This window comes from Haliaeetus leucocephalus, unplaced genomic scaffold, assembly GCF_000737465.1.
Source record: "Haliaeetus leucocephalus isolate CR32 unplaced genomic scaffold, Haliaeetus_leucocephalus-4.0 Scaffold101, whole genome shotgun sequence".
NCBI classification, from domain to species: Eukaryota; Metazoa; Chordata; class Aves; order Accipitriformes; family Accipitridae; genus Haliaeetus; species Haliaeetus leucocephalus.
In genome coordinates, this window is record NW_010972537.1 from 661,580 (window position 1) to 682,705 (window position 21,126).

Consider the following 21,126-nt stretch of genomic DNA (forward strand, 5'->3'; position numbering starts at 1 on the left):
AATGCAGTGTACAGCACCATCACCTAACGGTGCCTGTAATGTGCACTATGCAGAAGAGTCCCAGGGTGTTGTACAATGAAATTCTACAATAATCTTAGTAACGAAGAGCAATTAAGAGCAGCAGTTAACCTATATTTTTCTACCCTAAGTGTCAACATACACCCAGGATTGCAAATACTAGTTGGAAGTGCATCGCACTGTCCAGAGGCATAATTACAGAAAGCTGTAGTTGTCTTTATCACGAAGTTTTAATTAGCAGGACACATTAAATAACCAGCTGATACAGATCTTAATGAATCATTTATAGGCCTACATCGAAGATAATTATATGTAGCTGGTCACACATAATCACTCGCATACGCCTGGGCTTATGTGAAATGGAATATGCATCTTCTTCATGTGAAGTAAAGGTGAAAGATAGGGACGGGAAAAAACTGGGACAACAGCCCACCTTAACCAAACAGCTTGCTCCTGGACCATTGCTGACAAGATTGGGGGGGAAATAAGAATAGCTGGCTTCAAAAGAAATCCACCCTGAGGAAAGACAGGAGCTCTGGGCTCCTGAATTGTTGGCTGGTTTGGTTTTTGGTTTTTTTAAATCAAGGTGATTGTCCCAGGTGGGCACTTTATGTGGTGCTGTTCAGGAATGAGGAGAGGGCAGACGCACACCAGGGATGAGGACGTGGTTTCTGGGGTGCACTAGGACTCTGGTGTCTGCGAGCCATGTCGCGCTGTCCTTGCTGCAGCTCCCTGGCAGCCTAGCATGCCCTGGATGTGTCCCTTTTTTCTCCAGCCACACTGCCTGTCCTGGAGCACGGAGAGGCTGCTCCACAGCAACCACTGCAGACCCCTGGCAGCCACGTCTCTGCCCCACCAAGGGGAGTTCCCAGCTCTGCGGTTTCACCAGCTTTCTTGCTGCTTAGTATGTCTGGATGAAAAACTGGGAAACACGCCCAAACATCCAATTGCTCCAGGGCTAATTTTTGCTCTGTGTGCTGTTTCAGGGCCAGATTTTCACAGCATTTGTTTGTGACTGCTCCTTGACAGTAAAAAAGAAGTATACGTTGTCTATCTGGCCAAGTGAAGGAGGCATGGGAGCAGCTGGCTGTGAAAGTGTATTTGGTGTTACTGCTGATTTCTGTAGAGCTCAGTAAGTGTATGCACGTAGCGTGGCTGAAGTCACATGAACAAATAAATTGTGATATAAGAGGTGTAATGCATGCCTCTTGCTCCCCTTTGCCTAGAAGACACAGCCGGCTGTAGGCAGGCTGCTCTCATCGATCAGCCATGGCGGCAGGATGGTCTGACTGACGGAGCTTCGCCCGTGAAACTTGTTTTTAGGGGAAGTCTGCCAGGCCCCGGGATGCATATGTCAGGCGCGGTGCCAGTCCCGTTTCTTTCGGCAGGTTTATCCTTCCCACCTGCTGTGCTGAGCTCCCTCGTGTACTTGCATCTTCTCTTCTCCCTGCCCGGTGTGCTGCCTTGGTATGCGTATCAGGTCCTGTAGTTTAGCCTGTATCATTCTGAGCTGTTGGTTTCTTGTCCTGTTTTTTAGCAAGTAATACTTCAATGCCTGATTGTATGTAATACATTATGTCCAAGACACCCCCCCTCCCCAACAAAACAAACTTCCTGCACCAGATAGACATATTTGTCTTTCTTGCAATGTCTGACTTGGCTTACTCTGCTTAGCTGGAGCTCCAGCAGGGGCAAAGCCCGTGTTTGTCTGACTGTGAGGCAAAAGCTAGCAATAAACAAACCATTGCAAATGTGTATGTGAAAAGATTAGGAGCGAAGTATTACCAACCCATGCCATATTGTAATCCAAAGTCCTTTAAAAGCAGCATTGAATAATTTTCTCAATTATCCAGAGTCTGTTGTTAACAGGTTTCCCTGGTTCCCTAGCATCAGACGAGCTCTGCTGATCTCTGCAAAACTTCTTCCAGTTTAAGTACAGAGTCCTTCTTAAAATTAGTGAGCTTTTCAGAGTTAATATGTTAATCTCCTGATGCACCACAGCAGGCGTCTGGAATAGATCTTACTAGTCGGTTTAGGCTGTGCTTCCTTTCAGGGTGGTTAGAGGCGAGGGAGCACTTGTGGCAAGAACTGATGTGGTGCAGGGTTTGACAGCGTCTTTCCACACCTACTTGTTGCTTTTGTGGAGGAGGGAGGAGCAGAGGCTCCCAGTATGGCTCCCAGTGTGGCTTCTTGGCTTCTTCCCTGTTGCAGAGCAGGGTGCGAGCTGCTCCTCCATTTCCCCCAGCGTGCCCGAGGTGGCAGAGGTTTCTTTTGCCACCTTCTCCTGGAAGAAAAGGAGAAACCTGGTGGAAGAGGTTTACTTTCTCTCTCCAAGGCAGAAAATGGTTTTTATGATGTTCAACCCTCCGAGCCTGGAGGCACCTACGCAGAAGAGTGTGCCAAGTGCTCCATCCGACAGGGCAGCCGCTGGGAATACTCACAGCACCGTGTCTGATAGCAGCCAATGTGCTAAAGCTGACAGTCTCTCCGGACGGATGGTTGCAATAACTTTGTGGCTGTCACTGTTTTTATCCTCCCAACACCCACCCTCCCGGGAGATAAGGAATTGCTGTTAGTCATTTTATGGGGAGAAACTGAGCCACGGCATGATGAGGCCACACAGGGAGACAGTGGCAGAGCTGCTCAGCTGTCAGACCCTCCTCTCCTTCCTTATCAGCTCTGCCTGATATGTGTGCCTAGGTAGGATATGGGGAAATGGCTCCTGAGTGACTGTGAAGAGTAGGAAGGAGCCAGGCAAATGGAAAGAGTAGTGCCTGCTCCCAACACCAAAACAAGGCTGCCTGAAAGCCCTCAGTACACTGAATGACGACAGATTTGCTCCAGCACCATGTTTTCAGTGGAGCAGATTTTTTCCCAGTTCTCTCGTTAGACTCTCAGTCTTGGTTTTCCAGCCACCGCCAACACTGTCTGGGCACAGGTCCATGTTTACTCTAGCTCCACAGCCAGAAATATGGTGATCTCTGCTTCATGCTAGTGTGTGGTTGTTCTGAATGCATCAAAATGCGTCATCAAGAGTCACCAGCTACATAAAGCACGGAGCCGTGGCAGGGAAATCAGAGAGTATATAGCACAACACTGAGGAGAGTAACAGCACTGGAAGCCAGAAACTTGTCCAGAAGACTCTGAGGTTTAAAATCAGTTTGTCAGAAGGCCACTTCCTAAAGTAAAGCATTTCTTTTGGAGTGCTGTCTTTTGATTTCTGAGCTGGATCAGGAGTACAATTTATTTTACAAGAAACAATGGTACTAATTACAGCCCAAGACTTTCAGAGCAGCACAGGGGACTCAACCACACATCTTCCATTAATTATCTCTTGGCCAAGTTAACTCTGCAATGATAGCACAAGTAATATGTCACAAGCTCATTTTCTGTCATTAAAATCAGCAGATATGACCCTGATCCTTGCTGGGAGCACATCTTCTCAGTAAGATGCTATTTTATTGCAGGCGCTTTTTGAAGAATGCTGTTTTAATGCCAGGTTGTGCTGAAGCAGAGCCCAGCTCCTGCTTTCTCAGACCTTCTGAAACAGGGAAGAACTAAGAGCCTGTACTAGCCCTCTTATCAGTGCAGAGCCTGGACTAAGCGTGTCTTTGCTGACCACCTTCTCCTCCTCTTGGTACAACAAAGAATTGATCTTAGTTTCAAAAAGCTGCTGTGTAGGTACAGCTGGTAGGTATTAGCACTTCAGTTGTATATTGCTGGAATGCAAATAATTTGGCGGCTGTTGTTTTACTTGCTTGACTCCTTGGTGTATATGCTTAACAAGTTTTGGAAGCAAGTACCCTGGATTCCAAATCCAACATTTTGGGCTCCATGGTGAGGCAGCTTCACCCTGGGAGAGGGTGTCCTCTGCCCCTACAGCCGTGGTCTGGGGTCAGAGTATTGAACCAGGGGTTGCCACTGTTGTCCACCTTCAGAAATTGTTTCAACTTTTGATGCTCCTGTTCCCTCTCCCATCCCTCCATAGAAGCTTTGGGGGCCAAAAATTCTCTATTTCTAGGTGATGTCCAGTGTCTACCTCTATGCATTCAGACCTAGCAATGCATTAACCGCTAGCAATGACAACTTATGCAGCAGCTTGCTCCGCCTGCCAATTCAGTTTGTATCTGAGAAGGAAAAAGCAAAAAACCACTCAGTTTGGAATAACCCCATAACATGTGTGAGATTGCCATTTTAAAAAGAGAGATGGAAAAACCCAGCCACTGGTATTAGCCATATCCTTCTCTTACCCTTCACGAAAAGCAGTGCCGATGAATAGACGTGTGCATCCCTCAGTCCATCTGGCTGCCCAGTGCCTCTGAAGATGGCAGCTGGGCTGAAAGTGGGAAGGAGGTAACCTGCTGAGTGAAGGTGTGCAGATAATAAATTAGCCCCTAAAAACAACAAGAAAGAAATTGCACTGTCCAAGACCAGAAGTTAAAAGGGACAGGATTACACTATGTTAAGCAGCCTCTTCTGTTTGCAATTAGCACTAGGCATCAGTAGCAACAGAGCAAGTTTTCTACCAGCTCCTGGGAGGTGCTCCAGCGGGATGGATGTGGAGACTGCGAGGCAGTGAGAAGCACCTGACCCTCAGCCTTTTAGAGGGGATTGTCCCTGTGCGGGTTTGTCCTGGCAGACATCAGCTGGAGAAGGTGCCACGTGGCTCAGGTGGGGTCTGCAATCCTGTTGGGATGCTGTGCTAATTCAGGCAGTATTAATGGCAGGATCCAGTTAGAATTTCTTTCTGTGAATATCAATGGGTTTATTATTTTTTTATTATTATTAGAATTGTCATTGAGAGAGTCTACTCTTTCCTTTACAGCAGCTATTCTAAGACTACCAGAAAGTTGGCTTGGAAGATGCACTCCTTTGGGTGTGCAGGCACTGATGAGGTCCTTACCCAAGGAGAGCTTTGTGCAGACAGAGTCCGGCTGAAGTCAGAGTGGCTGTGTGTAAGCGTGGAGTTTCTTTCTCTCCTGGAATCACAGTAAGATCAGAGGTGGGACTGTGTGCCAGTGGCTGCAACCTAATTTCAGTTACAGGGTTGTAAATGTGCTTTGGACCTTTGCATGTATCTGTGTGGCCCAGGGGCTCTGGAACACCTCTCTAAATTGCTGTTACAGCGTGGAGGATCTCTATCCCTGCACTCATCCACAGCTACAGGCACAGAAGAACAATCAATCTCTTGGACTGACAAAACTGCAGAAGCTAAAAGCTTCTGTTTCAAGGCCGTCAAGGAAAAATATTGCACTTTACTTCCTCCATGTGCTACAGAGCCTTTCCTAGAAGGGCTTCGTGACATGCTGCAGCAGGGCACTGGGGCTGGTTTCCCACCCTATGCCACAGGCATAAACGTGAGTGCAGGTGAGCAAAGGCTGATACATCTTAACCAAACCACCATGGATGAAGAAATAACTATTCAGCAGGAATGTCTTAAAGCAAAATACACTAAAGATTGTGATGAGGTGAAATACTGTAGCAGTGGGAACTGTATACGTTTGCAATGGGCTGTATCCAGTGAACTTTACAGGAAAGTCAAGATTTCAGGAATAAGAGGAAATGGTTTTTAAGCTGATTTCTAATAAAACAAGGCTTACACAGTCGTGTTATCTGTCTCTTTCTGCCTGCTTGTACCCTCCCTCTTCCCCTCAATAACTTTTGCCTCCATTAGGATCACTGCCAGCTATCAAAGGCAGCGATGATCCCACCAGGTCTGTAAACACCAGCAGTGCGTCTGGGGAGAAGCCTGGGGAAATGCTGCCCATGGACACTCAGCATTCACACAGCTCCAGGCTCTGCTAGGGCCAGTGGCCATGGCCAATGTCCCTCTGGCCACCCCAGCAGCTGGCTGGTAGAAGCTTCCAGTGATGGTTTTCACCCTTTTCCCGGGGGAATGACCTCTGCTTTTCTCGGTTTCCTTGTGATGCAGAGACTAGTCTTCAAAGTCTGCGACATAGGCTGGTTTCACGGATGACTTCCAGGCTTATTTTAGGGTCTGTTTTAAGCCCGGAGAAATACTGGTAGAGTCTGTGGCTGGCATGGTCTCGCCTGGCTCTCATGCTCTCGGGAAGCCAGTTATCAGATGGAATTTTAATGGCTCTTACAGGCTGTATGAAAGACTAGTGATATCAGACGGAATTCTTAAACAGTCTTGTTCCAAGCTTTACATGATGTCTTTTTTTGCCTTGCTGCAGAAATGTAAGCCCTAGTTGCGTGCTGCAAACCAGTTCGGCTGATGGATGCTCTGGGGAGATGGTGCTGGGAGAAGCTGCCTCCGTTGCTGGTTCTGCCCAAAGGGTGGGTTTGCATTTGCTGCCTGTGACGATAACCTGGCTCACGGGCCTGTGAAAGGGCCGCACATCGCACTACCCCTTGTCGTCCTGGATGGAGCCATCTCTGGATTTGTGGCTTAAAAACTGCGTGCCGGCAAGGGGAGAGAGGAAGATCAATAATCCTCAATAAGGGGATAAGTAAGACAGTGGCTTAAGGGAAAACTCCAGAGAGCTCATAGTTACCATTAGGAGGGACAAGCAGTGATGTCTTATTGGCATATCTCATTAGAAATTGCTGGGAGCTACTGGACTGGACAGTCGCTTCAAATGCCAGCAACCCCGGGGGAGCTGGATGTAAATGTTGTAATTGATATAAGGATGGAAGCCGCTCCACTACAAAGTGACATTTCAGATATTGTGGGAACGGATGATGTGAAACATCCTCGGCAAGATCTGTTTCCCTCAACTCTTTTGACTCCTGTCAGAGGTGCATGTTCGAGCTTTTCTCTGGGCAGATGGCTTCTGCAAATAGAACTGGCTTTGAAATACAAAGTTTTACTGAATTCATTATATGCCTTCTGACTTCAAAGCTTTGCACTTTCCTCTTTAGCTTTAAATAGAGCCACTTGGCTGCTTTCAGGCCTGTTACATTTGAGACGGGTGCTGCAGTGGATGTCACCAGTGAAGCACAGCAGCGGTGGAAGAGTTATTCAGGGCGCACTGAGCAGCAGTGTGCCCGCCTGGGGCCGCATCTCACCTCTGCCCACATCTGGCCAGGAGGGACATATATGGGTCTCAGGGGGCTCTCCCCATTGGGGACTTTCCTGATTTTCTCATTCCTCAGTGAGGGGGACGGCTACACCAGCCTGTCCTTGCATCCTCAGCTGTTCCGGGGTGCAGGACACTGTGCAATGAGAAGGATGGGATGGGGTGGGGATGGTGTTTGCAACAGTTGTTCTGCTCAGCTCTTCATTGAGGACTTCACAACAGGAAGCTTCTTACACAGGAGGGAGGATCTATGTGAATTAATATTTAAAGAAGAGCTTTATATTGAATTTACCTTCTGGAGCGTGGGGGTTTTCCACCTCAGCTTAGCAAGAAGCTACCAGTAGTCAGAAGTTACTGTAAACATAAAGCTGTCATCATTACTTTGCTTTGGCTTTATGTACTTCACTTTGACCAAAGTGATGGGTTTTGGGTTTCACATCTCATTTTTACTTTTGAGGACGTGTTGGAGACACTCAAAGGGATACAAATTGGAGGGCTTTCTCTTTCTATCTGTTTGCTACATAAAGAGATGACATTTTGTTGGCCAAAAGTTTTCTTGGAAAGAAAATGTCACCTTGGAGACTGAAATGTCAGTTTAGTCAAATTGTTCATATGCACAAAAGGAGGGAGAAATGAGCACCCAAACTTCAAAGCAGCTGAACCAGTCCTTTCAACATGATTTGCCACACTTTATTTCAAAATCCTTCAGGTTCAGTTTTGGAAGTTTGAAAGGCTCAAAGCTGAAATGTTCAGACTGTATAAGATGTTTGCTTCACCCACAAACTATTATTTTCCTTTTTTTTTCTTTTTTTTTTTTTTTTTTAGAACTGGCATCAAACTGAAATTCTATTATTTGCCCTTCTCTGGTTGCCTACAGCATCTGGGTAAGTTGGAGGCAGAACTTGCTAAACTGAAAAGCTTTTAAGCAGAAAAAGTTCTTCATTAGTACCACAGCTCTCAGCAGCTGGATCCTTTATGGATGCTCTAAAAGAGTGGTGTATTATGACTTTCAGCATTCCTCCATATACTCTTCAGCTGAGAAGCTTTTGTGGGATTTTTGTCTTATCAGCAGTACATTATAAAAGTGTCAACTCTTTCCAAACCTTTATCATTTCATTGGAAGGACTATTCTTAATTTTAGCCCTGGAGTCTGTTTATGTGTGGTTTGATCATCTGTTCCTCCTTTCATACAGATGCTATCAACATGGGCAGCAGAGCAGCCCTGTCACACAGGATTAATGGCAGAGTGTGGTGTCGCTTGTGGAGGCAAAGTAAGTAAAGGTGAACAGTAATATCATACCATATGAATAAACACCGAAATTGGAATAATTTTTGTAAATATTTCAGCATCCTAAGTACAAAGTAATAACCCTGTCAGGAACAATATTCACTGCTCTCTTCTCTGGCTGTGATGGAATTAGCGGCAGCCTCCTGGGAAGAAGGCAGGTATGTCAGTGGTGGAAACCCAGTGTGCAGTTGTGTTAAAGCAAAAAGGAAACAAATCCCTTGGTCACAATAAGGGGCGGAGAAACCTAATATTACTTGGAAAATCAGCACTGCTTTGAATATGGCATTTATCTTGGTTTCCTTGTGAGAAGGATAATGCAAAAATGTGATATATATTTATATGTATATGTATTTGTATATCAGACAAAATGTGTTGTAGAATTTGGTAGAAGATGAAATTTGGAGCCTGTGAAATCTAGAATTAGGGCAGGAAGATATCAAACAGTGGACAATGAGAAAAGACTTACTGAGTACTCTCTGCCTTAATACAAAATCAAGGAGGGGCAAAGCCTCAATGAAGGATGAGAGTTAAAAATATTCTAGTTCACCTCACAGAAATAGAAATAATTCTGCAGCATTAGCAGGGTGGGGGGAGGTTATTCAGCTATTTTTCAAATTTGTTAAACTACTTGCCTCTAGGTTTCCATGTGCATTCATTTTTAGAGGTGCCAGCCAAAAGATGTTTGATGTTGAGAAAATTGTAAAAATCTAGCTTTTCCTAGCTGCCCCAAGGTCAGTGCTTAGAGTGTTCAAATTTTGGAAATGTCAGGTTGAGGCACTTGCATAGAAAAAATAGATGCACAATTACACTGTTTATCCTATCTACTCAAAAACATGTTGAGCCCTAGTCATCTTTGAAATAAAATCTTCCTCCACAACATATTGCTGGCCAGTAGCATGTGTCACAGAGCATATTTAAGATTTCTTCAGAAGAAGCCAAGATCAGCCACTGCCAGAAATCAGATATTCAATTAAACGGTCTCATGCTTCAAGCCAGTATGGCAAGGGTACCTCTTCATGAAAAAATTGCTGCTGTGGGAACAGCTGGGATTAAATGATTACGGAGAGAAATTTTTTACATCGGCAACAAGGTCACTTGCACATATGTAAAGGTAGGATGTGAGAGGACGGCCACGAGGCTGGATGCACGTGTGATGTTTCCCTTGAGCGCTCTTCTTTTCCAGCCTCCAACCGTGATCTAGCCTGACCCTGGGAAATCACAGGAGGGACCAAAAGTGGCTGTACTGAGAAGATGGCCTTGCAAGAAGCAGTTGCACTCCGGCTATGGCTTTCCAAGAAGCAGCTGTGCTAGGGCTATGGCTTTGAATGTTGTCTTTGACGGCGCAGGTTTATGCCTTTGCTGCCTCTCTACCCTTCCCCTAAGCTGGCTGTGTCCACGCGTAGGGCTGTTCTAGCACTGAACCGTGTCACAGAGCGGGGCTCACACCCTCCCCCTTCCCCTTTTGCTTTCTCCACGTTATTTTTCCCACCAGCTCAGCTCCCTGGTGCCATTTGTGGCGCAGCTGGTGCCCTGGCATGGCTGGGGATTACTGGGCTGGGGCAGGGACTTACTTACCCAAGGGAACAGAAGATTTTCTGTGCCAGTGGTTGGATGTGTGAAGCACAGGTTATTTTATTTGCCTTTAGATCTGAATTTCTTGGTTTAGGTATTGTCAAACAACTGAAGGGACTGACATTAGCTGCCTGGTTCCCATTAGCAAAGCCACTTTAAAATCTTGTTGCAATCACTTTGTTTTCTAACATGTAACTAAAGGCCTTTTTACTGCTCCTTTACGTGACGGCTGCTTTCTACAGTCTGAGCCATGCAAACAGAAATCAGGCATATGCATCTTGCTGATACGGGTATTTTGAAAGCCTTTCCAAATACTTCTGCCAGTGACTGCAGAAAAGCTTTTATATCAGTAAGAACGTGTATATTGAGCTTTCTTCCAGAAGCTGTGAGAGGGCCACAATATATGTTGCTGGCTCATTTTACCAACTGAATAAATGTCATCTCTTTCTCAAATAAGAAACTTGGACTATGGCAGGAGAAGTATTTCACTGTATAAATGAGTTCTACACATCCAGAGCAGGAACTCGGTGCCTTCACTGGGCAGAGATGCTCGGATGTATGCAGACAAAGCACCCCAATATTTTTAATGTGGCAGATTTTAACTGTCCAATATTGTGCATGGTTCCCACCCCCCCTTGGATGAATTGGCTTTTTAAAGCAGCAGCTGAGACCAAGGGGAATAAGTGATGTCTGGGGGGGGAAAGAAATCTTTACAAAATCCTGGGCTGAGCTTCTGATTTTGGGCCACATGACTGAAAATGTGAATCCTGGACTCCCCCCCCCCCCAACCCTGTTGTTCTGGGGGATGATCGGGCTATACACTGTTTTGCATAAAGTGATGGGTTATTGCAATAAAAAGCCTCACTGAGATACGTAGTCCTTCTATCTGCTGGTATGCCATTGGGGTATTTTTCCTTCGTAGGATGAGAATGTACCAGGAACAACAGGACTCCTCAAGAAATGCATTATGAGGCTTAAAACCTAGTGTACAACAAGGGAAGGTATCACGTTAAAATGAAGCCTTCTGTTTGTAATTAGGAGATTAGTTAAGTGCTGTGCTCTGCAACTCTGGAAAAGCCATAGGCAGCAGCTGAAATGCCCTGGGAAGGACTGTAATAGCCACCTTGGTACTTAGGAACCAGGCTGTGGCAAGCTGCATGTGTTCCCTGAAGTGACATGTCATGTGGACCCTGATGAGCCTGTCCTTCAAGAGAGCTACCACGCCAACCTTGCTGTGCTTGGTGAGGTTACCACAGATGTAGTGTACAGATGCTGACCCCAGGGAGTCCATCTCCTACACGCCGATCCAGATGCTCGAGCCAGTGGTGCTGTGCAGTGACCGCAGCATCCTGCGACTGCCGAGGCTGCGGAGCCAGCTTCTCCGCTGGTCTCTTTTTAGAAGAAAACCTATTCCTCTCCTTCCTCGCTGTAGGACTTTGGAAAACACAGAGTAGCGCCTACCATCCTGCAGCTCTGTGCCTGCTGGGATGGGAGCTGGGCGGTGTGGGGCCACTGCAGATGTGGGTACCCACGGCAGATGCTGGTACCCACCACCTGGCACAAGCCTGCAGCACGCAGCTGCTCTCTGCTCACCAGCGGGTAAAGCACCTCTGCCGCACACCCTTGTTAAAAAAACTCACGGCTTGTGGCACCGTAAGAAAGAAATCAATGCATTTCTGTTTGAGTACAGTTAAGCGTATTTTGCTTTTGTGGGTAGCTCTTCTAACGCCTTAATTGGCATCGACTGGTGACAACCGGGTGCAGAGGGAGAGCTGGAAGCGGACGGTTTCTCAACCGCAAAGTAGCAAGTGGCTTTGGGCTGGCTTTTAGTGCCGCATAGATTTAAGCTGGTTTCTTCTGAAGCTTTCCTAGAAAAACCTTGAAATCGTTCTCCAGTTTGCCACTTTGCTAGATGGAGTACAGGAGATGTTTGTCTGAGCTTGCGTGGAGGTTAGTTTGGGATGTTTCTTTCCCATTGTTAGCAAATGGGACAGTGCTTTTGTTCCCAGACAGCTTTTAATTTTTAAAGCTGATGAGTGCCTCACTTTGACATAGTGTTAAACATTTAAATGCACCGGTAGGGTGCCTTCTTCATATCAAACTCAGATGGCTCATCTGCAAAAATAACCCCAAAACCAAACTGAAAACAATTCTTTTCATATGCAGAAAACTCGGCCAAAAAAACTTACTTTCTTCCTTCTGTGATCAAAGCAGGAACTATGTAGTTTGGTTTGTGCAATGGGGTTAGATTTTTCTTCTTCCCTGTAACATAGCTTCAGTCAGTTGTCAGCCAAGAGATATGTTTGGATTTTTCATCCCCATGTGGATTTGTGGGAACACGCACTAGGAGACCAGATCAACATTGTAATAGTGCCTGCATTGATCTAACGCAGTGTTTATGTGGATTCCAGCCATCATTCATTTCTTCTCCAGCATCCAGAGGCTATAATGGATTATTTTATACAATAATCATGATAGTACTTAGCTGTTGTCTAGCATTTGCAAGGCATTTGATGAAGAAGGTCAATATAATTATCTCCATTTTACAGCTGGGAAATAAAGGCACAGAGACATGAAGTGATTTGTCCAGGTCTGTTAATCTCCACAGCAGTGATGGGACTAGGGAGAGAATTTGGGTCCCTGGAGGCCCAGAGCAGGACTCTGGCTGGCATGTCCTAGCCCTGCCGCTAAAATGAGCCTTCTCTTTTCCACTCAGATAGGACTGTGCAGCATCAGCCTGCTGTGGCTCTGGGATCAGTGCCCACCCTGGAGACCCATGCCCTGGGAGGGGGTACCTGCCCAAAAGCACATGGCTGCTGAAGGATACAGACCATGTGGTTTTCCAAAAAAACAATTTATCTTTCCTTTGGTCACCGCAACAACGACGTGGAGGTGGGCGCAAAAGGGAAGCATCTGTGTCTTCCCACCGCCAGTTGTCTTTTCTCTTTGGGAAATCCCATCACTGAGATTTGACTGGAGCCTTACTGAGGTCTGGGATATCTGCCCTGGCAGCTCCTTTCTCCACTGACTTGCTGCAGCTTCACATCTCCTGCAGCTGCTTTCTCCGGTGGCCCAAGGAAATGGGTCTCGTCCTTCCTCACCCCCTCTCTCATCAAGTCCAAGGGGGTTTGGGGAGCCCGGCATGGCCACCTGTGACAACTCCATCCCTCCCAGCCCATCCACAGCTCTGTGATGAGGTGCGAGAATACCAGGGCTTCCTAACACTGAGCTGAAATTAAGATCTGAACCTGGATGAAGGCGGTGGGCTGTCACCAACATCGCAGAGCTTCTGTGCTTGGGGGTAACAGATTTTGCACATTGGGAGTCTGTGGAGAAGCTTATCTTACTGCCTTAAACTCCTTTGAAAAAAATCACAAAATTAGTCTTTAATAGGGCCTAAACCATCTGTGCTTACCAACTGGGCCCCACCAGCTCATGCCTATGTTGGCAGCATACCCTGAACGGCTACTTATGGGCACTTTCCTGCAGACAAGCCCTGTCCGCAGGAGACAGGAGCAGGGGCTAAGCGTGTCATTAGCTTTTCCCTTCCACAGTCCTTGCAACTACAGGATAAAACTGTCTGTGTTCTTAACCCACACCTCCTTCAAGGCCCAGGCTGGACTCCTGTCCTGTATTTACATCCTCCTTCAGCATCCAGCAGCTGTCAAGTGCGAGCATGTCCCAGCCCCTGCTTAGGGTACTGGAAATGTTATTTTCCCTTTGCAGCTGGCATCAGCGTATGCCTGGCATCAAGGTATATTAAGATATCCAACAGGGGACTCTGAAAAGAGAAAAAGTTGCTTGTTTGGAAAGGTGCTTTGGCAGATTTCTAAATGAAATACAGGTCGTTTGAGAGCTTGCAATGTGAAGCAGAAATGGCTCCCAGCCCTTCCCCCTGCTTCTGTAGTGCTTGCTTCCCGAGCCTTTAGGCATCTACAAATGCAAGAAATACTTGAAATTACAAAAATTGGAAGAGGCAGTTTGGTAGCTCATATTTCTTAAAGTACGTGAAACTCCAGTAGGTTGCTGGCTGCATAAAGTGGGTAAAGCATAATCCCTGTGCAGACCATAAATAGTGTGTCTACTCCGAGCAATGGCAGAGAAAGAGGAGGAGAGGGTGGAGAAAGCGGGGATTATGGATTGATTAGGGGGAGAGATTTCCCCCAAATATTTTATCATTTGCTTACACCTTCACCGTGTGTGAAATCAGGGGTCTGTAATAACTTTCTAATTCCTGAAAACACAGTCACTCAATTCAAAAGCTGCGGCGGGTTTGCAGGAGATGTCTGCTCCCGCATGGAGCCTACCGCCCTCGCAGGGTGAGTCCTCAGTTTTATTAAACCGATCGTAACCTTGTGTAACCACATTCCCCAAAGTGAATAGCTGGCCTTTCCTTTCCCAGCTTGCTGCACCCTCCATTTCCGAGTCACCAGGGTACCTATGCTGGACCGCGCTGTGCCATGTCGGGGCCCCACGGGATGACGAAACAGGTGATGAAACACACCTCCTGATGGAGTTGGGAAATGTCAGTTCTCATTGCCTGGTGCTCTTTACTGTTAATCTGAAAAAAATTACTGTGAATCTTAAAAAAAAAAAAAAAGAGGTTTGTATTATTTACAATTTAATTTCTTTAATTTTTTTTTTTTTAATATAAACTTCTAGCAAGAATGCTCCCTTGTGTCTCCCATGTATGAAGATATAGTTTGTTGTTGAACCTGGTAGACTACAGTGATGTAATATCTCTGCAAAGAAAAGCGCTGACAGCAATATGAGTTTTTCTGGAGTTAGTTCTTATTAGGTTTAAGGCAAGGGTTTTTTTTTTTTGCTAATTTATTTATGGGCATTTCAGCAATACTTCTGGTCAGTCAAGGAATGAACAGAATGCTGTAATGTTAAAAAAAAATGGAGCTTTGATCAGTTTTTGAAAGGAACTGCGAGGAAAACATGCAAATGAAGTTGCAAGTGCTAGGACAAAGGAAAGGGAACGGCACAAGACTGCTCAGTTCCTTAAATGTTATCTTGTGCCAAAATGTCTATTTTCTTGTTTTCTTATTTTTAAGGGATGAATTATTGGAGGAAAAAAAAGCCCTTCATATTAAAATTACTTCTTTTGTGTGCTTGTCTAGTGGTTTGCCTACAAATAGAATGTTCTTACTTAATATCAGGGAATTGTATTAGTCTCTTATCTTAATTATGCTTTGCAATTGTGTAGGCCAGCGGCTCACTAATGCCTTCCCCAGTTATTGCGGGGGGAAGGGGAAAAAATCCTTGCCTGCTTAAATGAGAAAGGAGTGAGGTTGGGAACTTGTATGCAAAGCCCTTTCTCCTGGACGTGGGCTGGAAGGTGGTGGTGGAAGAGCTGCTCCCTGCTAGGATGGCTCTGGCTGACCCTGCAGCCTGGGGGCTCCTCGTTCCGCTGCCCACCCACCCACGAGTCGGTGTGGTACCCAGTGAGCTCTGCAAAGCGAGGGAGGCTACAGGAGATGCTGGGAGCAGGACCTCGGCTGGGGCAGTGTGCATGGTGGGGCTGGGAGCTTGTGGTACGGAAGAGGTCTCCCACGTGGATGGCAAGGTCGTTTGTCTGCAAATGCCCCCTTAAAAAGAAAAAAAAAAAAAAAAAAGCATTAGACAGGGAAATTGAGAAAGTCTTTACCTGGGACTTTCCTTCCTTGTCAAATAGCGCCATGTGGGAATAGGCTTAACTGACATCATGCTTTTTTAATAGCAGAAATGTAAGTAAGCCTTAAGTACTGGCAAGAAGCAGAGGTGTGAATGGATTTTGAGATAACCTTCTGTAGTCCTTTTTTCCCCCTCTCTTTTTAAAGGAAATCCCCATGAGTGGGGAAAGTGGAGAGCATGGCTCATGTCCTTTTCCCACCCTTCCCTTCGCAGGTTTGCCAGAGGGAAAGGTCATACTGTAGAACCTGTACCACATAAAATTGCATGTAAAACTATGTGTGGACTACAATACCATGAAGAATCATATTTAAAGCCCCCAAATAATTCTTTTCTTTTAAAACCAGACTGACTCTTAAATTGCAAACAAGGACTAACAAGTACAACCCCCCCCCACCAGGAGAGAGCAGACGCACTGCGCGGCACGCCGGGGGCCGAGTGAGCGCCAGACCCAGCTTGTCACCTCCTCGCAGCATCAGGATGCAGCAAGCGTGGCTGCCTAACTGTGGGGCTGAGACGCCGCAAACAGCCAACAACTCTTTGAGCACTCCGCTCCTTGAGGAGGCAAAACCGTCATTGCCGAACCACCAAGTAGGAAGAGGATTTCAGTGGTGATAGAGAGAAGCAATTACTTTAAACGGTAGAGTAACTTAAACCATTTTTATGCCGGACATCCTCCCAAGTGAAGAGTAAAGGGCTGGCTAACCTGACAGCCACCACTGATCTCAAGCACATTTGTCGCTTTAGATTTCACCTTTACATTGTTTTCTCATATACCCATGCATATATCCCTTATGCAGGTTTGTTGTGTCTTGGGTGGGAATGGAAATTACCACTGGCTGAACAGAGTCTTTCCTTGTCTTTGTCCTCTGGGAAGCCTGCTATTCCTGTTTCTTTTAGTTCTGATCAAAACGTAGTGTGTGTGTATTATCTCACTGCATGGAAAGCATGCAAACGCTCTTATGCTTTTTGGAGTGGTATAGCGAATTGTGAGAAGCACCTACATCTGCTGGCTGGGGGCTACCTGTATATGTATTCTGCTTGGCTCTAGATACGCTTTTAGTAATGCCAAAGATAAAATGAGACAGAGATGCCAGTCCAGTCCACTAAAAAAGGTTTGGGAGCATCTTTTTATTCTTTACATTTGTAGCAAAGAGAAGTTTAGATGTTAGGAAGGCTGTTTCAAGCAGTAAGATTACTTGGACTCGGAAACAGAGCATCCAGGGAAGTTGTAGAATCTTCATCATGGATGGTTTTAAGAAAAGAAGAGATTAAAACCTGTCAGAATTCATGTAGAGGTTGCAGTTGATCCTTCCTTAGAATGAAGGACAAGATCCAACATCTTGTAAAGACAGTAAGTACTGCTGCGTTGGCTGTGCAGACCTTTGAACCAAGATGCGCTTGCAAACTGGTGGTAATGTCCTTGGCTGGTGTGGGAGTAAGGGCTTAAAGCAAAGGACTGCCCTGGGGGCTCTGGTCCCGTGTCTCGTCTCGCACAGCCGCCAACAACAGGGCCATGAGGAACTGAGTGATTACAACGTGCTCCTTCCCCTGGCATAACCTCCCCATTTCTGGCAAACAGCTGTTGAGAAACTTTCTGAGATGAAGATTGTATGTATATCATCGTGATTAATACTTACCAGTGGCCTTAGCCTCCAGGAATTTGTCAGATCTCTTTCTGAAATTGTTTATGCTCTTGGATTCCAAACCGTACCATGGCCATGGGCTCCACAGCTTTGTTATATGTGGTGAGATTCAGTTTTGGCTGGTGGTGTCTCTGACCATCCCCAGTTAGTGACTTCTGAGAAATGCCAAGTAATTGCTCCCCTCCATGTGAGGCACGAGTCTACACGTCTCTAGCAGACCTCTGCTCTCAGCACATGGGGACTGCAGGAAGAAAGTCGGGAAGGGTTTTGAGCTCAGTGGGAGGCAGGAGCTGCTGCTTTTGCACAGCAGAGGCGTAGAGCTGGGCGGCTGCCCCTGGCTAAGCAATAGCCGGCTGGAATTCAGAGGCAGCCCTTTTCCTTAGCGTCTGCAAGAGGAGCAGCTGAGCTGCTGAACCTTGCCTCTCTTTGAGGCAATAGCTCCTGCTGAGGGTCCTAATGCAGCTAGATGCTGAAAGCAGCAGGATGGGGCTGATCTGGTAAAAAAAGGGATGGTGTGGCATCCGGCCGCCGTGTGTCCTTCCCTCCCAGTCACACTGGAGGCACCACCAGTGCCTCCCTTCCAGCTAGTGAGCCGGTGGCCTCATTGCATCACTCATCCCAACTCCTTTCGGTGTTGTACGTGTTCGAAGAGCAACACCAGAGTCGTCTCCTGAGCCTGCTTGTCTAAACAGTTGGCAGCAGTGGCCCAGTGGCCCTGCAGGGATGATGCTACCTGATACCAGCACTCGGTTGGTTCCTTCTTTGATGGACGTCTTCACAGCAGACTGTACACATGCTGCAGCCCCAAAGGCTCCTCTGCCAGGGACATGCATTTCACGCCTGCTTTACAGGTACAGGATTACAGCATTGCTTTGTAAATTAACCCCCTGTGATTAGAAACATTAGCACTCCAACTTCCCCAGCAATATAAGCAACGCCCTCATAAGGCTTGCTGCTTGTTCCTAGCAGTTGGAGATACCACTGGGAGATCCTGCAAATGCGGCTTTTGATCTGAGCTGTTATTGCAGTGGGGCACATTGAATTTGGAATACAGAAATTGCACGGAGTGGCCTGATCCTAGGTACATTCCTGTTCTGTCCCACAGCCTGTTTGCTGTCATGTTTTTCCCTACAGCTCTCAAGAAGATGCCGTTTGCGGGCAGTTGACTGGGTGGGGAAGGAAAGAATTGCAAATTGCGGCACTTACTGCTCTCCCCATACAAATGCCAACTTCCCATTCACTTAAATTTGCCCTAAGCACCTTTTAAAAATGTGGTTCAACTTCCCCTCTTTCAGAATTTTTGCTGGTACTTATCATCCTGGAATGGTACTTAATCAGGCCCTGTCTGAATTCTCTGTAAGGAAAATTGATGTCCATGTCTCCAACAAGGTGAAAATTGTTCCCCCCCACCCTAGCCTTTGACATATAAAGGCACTTTGTTTTCTGCAGTGGATGTTTTTGTCTAATAGGCAAATGACCCTGGCTGTAAGGCCTGCAGAGTGGGGTACAGCTGCAGACACCTGCCTTTCAGCCCAGGGCAGGAGAGGTGTGGTGCCCTTTCTGGATTAAAGCTGAGGACTGTCGCCAGAGCTCACCCCATGCAGGCACCGGACATGTTGCAGGGGTGTGTTTCCCTCCAAACTGTTTGATCCCGTCGTTTCCCTCCGAGCTGTTTGATCCCCACTTTTCCCAGGTGGTTTCAAGAACGAAGTCACCCTGTCTCAGGAGAACTTTCAGATGTCCTTCCAAATCACACTGAAGCTGGCTTTGGGATGCAACAGCCGGGATACCCGCACCTGGACAGGCAAGATCCTTCAGGTGCCAAAAGATCACCGGAGATCCAGTATGGCCATTCTGTACTGATTTGAAATTCCAGCCCTTTCAACGAGAAGGTAATTAGTCTTCTGAAGAAATGAGTCAAAAGCTCTTGCTGCCACTTTCGAAAGTTTAAACCAGCCTGGTGCTGCTGACATGCCTTTGGTGTGTCCAAGTGTCGCAATGTCTTCCGAACTGGTACCGTGACCAGGAATCAAATGGCCATGTGTGAGGTGATCCACATCTCGTCACGACTACAAAATCTCTTGTAAGGCCCCATATTTTGCTTTCCGAATTAAAACACCCCACCACCACCACCCTCTTTTGAAGTACAAACTGGCTCTGAGCTCTGAGTCAGCAATATGAATGCCTGAGTCTGTGCGCAGCCTGAGAGAACCGTCCACTTCTCATTTCTCTTGTTCATCTCAATCCATGATTAATGCTGTAGCCTAGAAATGATGTAATACATGAAGCACCATTTTTTACAAAGGCTGATGAACGAACCACCCAGTTCACTTGTTCCATCCTCCCTGGACACCCACCTTGTGTCTCCGTGAAGCCCAACAAACAGTTTACTAGAAAACCTCCCAAACTTGGACTTTCCCTGAGTTTGACCTGCTGTCACCTGTGCTCAGCGCAAGCAGTTGTGGCACTTTGTGAAAGTGTAGAGACAGAGTCAGGTGAATGGAGTTTGTTAGAAAAATAACTGTCCCGAGGAGTTCCGTCCTGGTGGTGCCTGCCTTATACCAAATGGAAGTGTGAATTTCAAACAGCCTCTGCACTGAAGTGCTGAAGACACCAGAGGGCTCTACTGTGAGACATACGGCTGGATCGCCACAAAGTCCATAGGATTTTGCTCTCAAGATACGCTCTCATTTTTGATGATCCCCCCACCCAAAGACTAGCTCCTGCTGGCAGCGTGCCCTCACCTTCTTACTTGCAGCACGACAGTGGCTCTAGCTGAGGTTCCTCCTGTCCTCAGTTCTGCTATTTTTTATCAGGATATGGTGGCGTTTAGGATTTCTGTGGAAACCTATTGTGCATAGTGTGTCTTGTGGATGGACCAAGGCTATGCTGAGAAACCAGTTTCTGACAGCACTTGACTTCATTTGGAAGGCAACCCCCTCTCCGTGTTTTCAGTGGTGTCATAGTTTTCCCCAACCTGTTTGACAAATGAGCCTACCTGTAGTTGCGTTCGTGCCTTTCCTGTAGGAAGTTTATGTTGAAGGATCGCCAGGCTTCGCTCGCTTGGACAGGGAAATCTCTTACATGACTCGCCTTGTCTGCTCAAGAATTTTGGCCGCCTCTGTTGGCCTGATAGAGAAATGTGTTTGCTAGGCTTTTATCCTTAAAGGGATAGAATTTTGCTGGCATTTTACACTTAAAAGGATATAACATTTCTTCAAAACCAGAATGCACAAGCGCATACATTCTCAGTCTGTTGCCTGGGATATTAGCCGGGCAACTCCTAATAACGCTAAAGCCTAGCAATGTAAGATTAAAGTACGTTAGTCGGGGATAAATTGTCTGTATATCGCACAAGAAATCTTAATGTGCGTAGGAAACGCACTGTAAGCCCAATACCAGTCTTGCTTGGCAAAGCCTTTGTGACACTTAGGGCGTTAATTTCGAGAACGTCCGAGGGCTTATTGTACTTGTTTTGATCATTTGGAAACTGCTCTTCCTGACTCGAGTGATGCCTCGGTTTCAAAACATCTTGACATGCTTTTTGTGAGTGTGCCTGTGCTCCCTCTCATCCGTTTACAGCAACATCAGGAAACCGCTGGTGCGAAGAAACCAGTGAGGGCCGGAGCGGGACTCCAGTTCGTGGAACGCTGGTGGCGGACGTCACAGAGACAGCCCTCACACCTTGCCGTTCCCAGCCGGGAGGGACAGCGGACACGGTAGGCCCCACTCCTCCCCCCCGAGCCTCGCCCCGCACCCGCCCGCCAGCGGTACCGCTGGGCCAGCGCCGGATTAACGCGTCTTCGTCTCGCAGCGGGCGAAATCCGCGCCTTCGGGACGGGACGGCGGGGGTCCCGCCCGGGGCGGGGGGACACGGGACGCG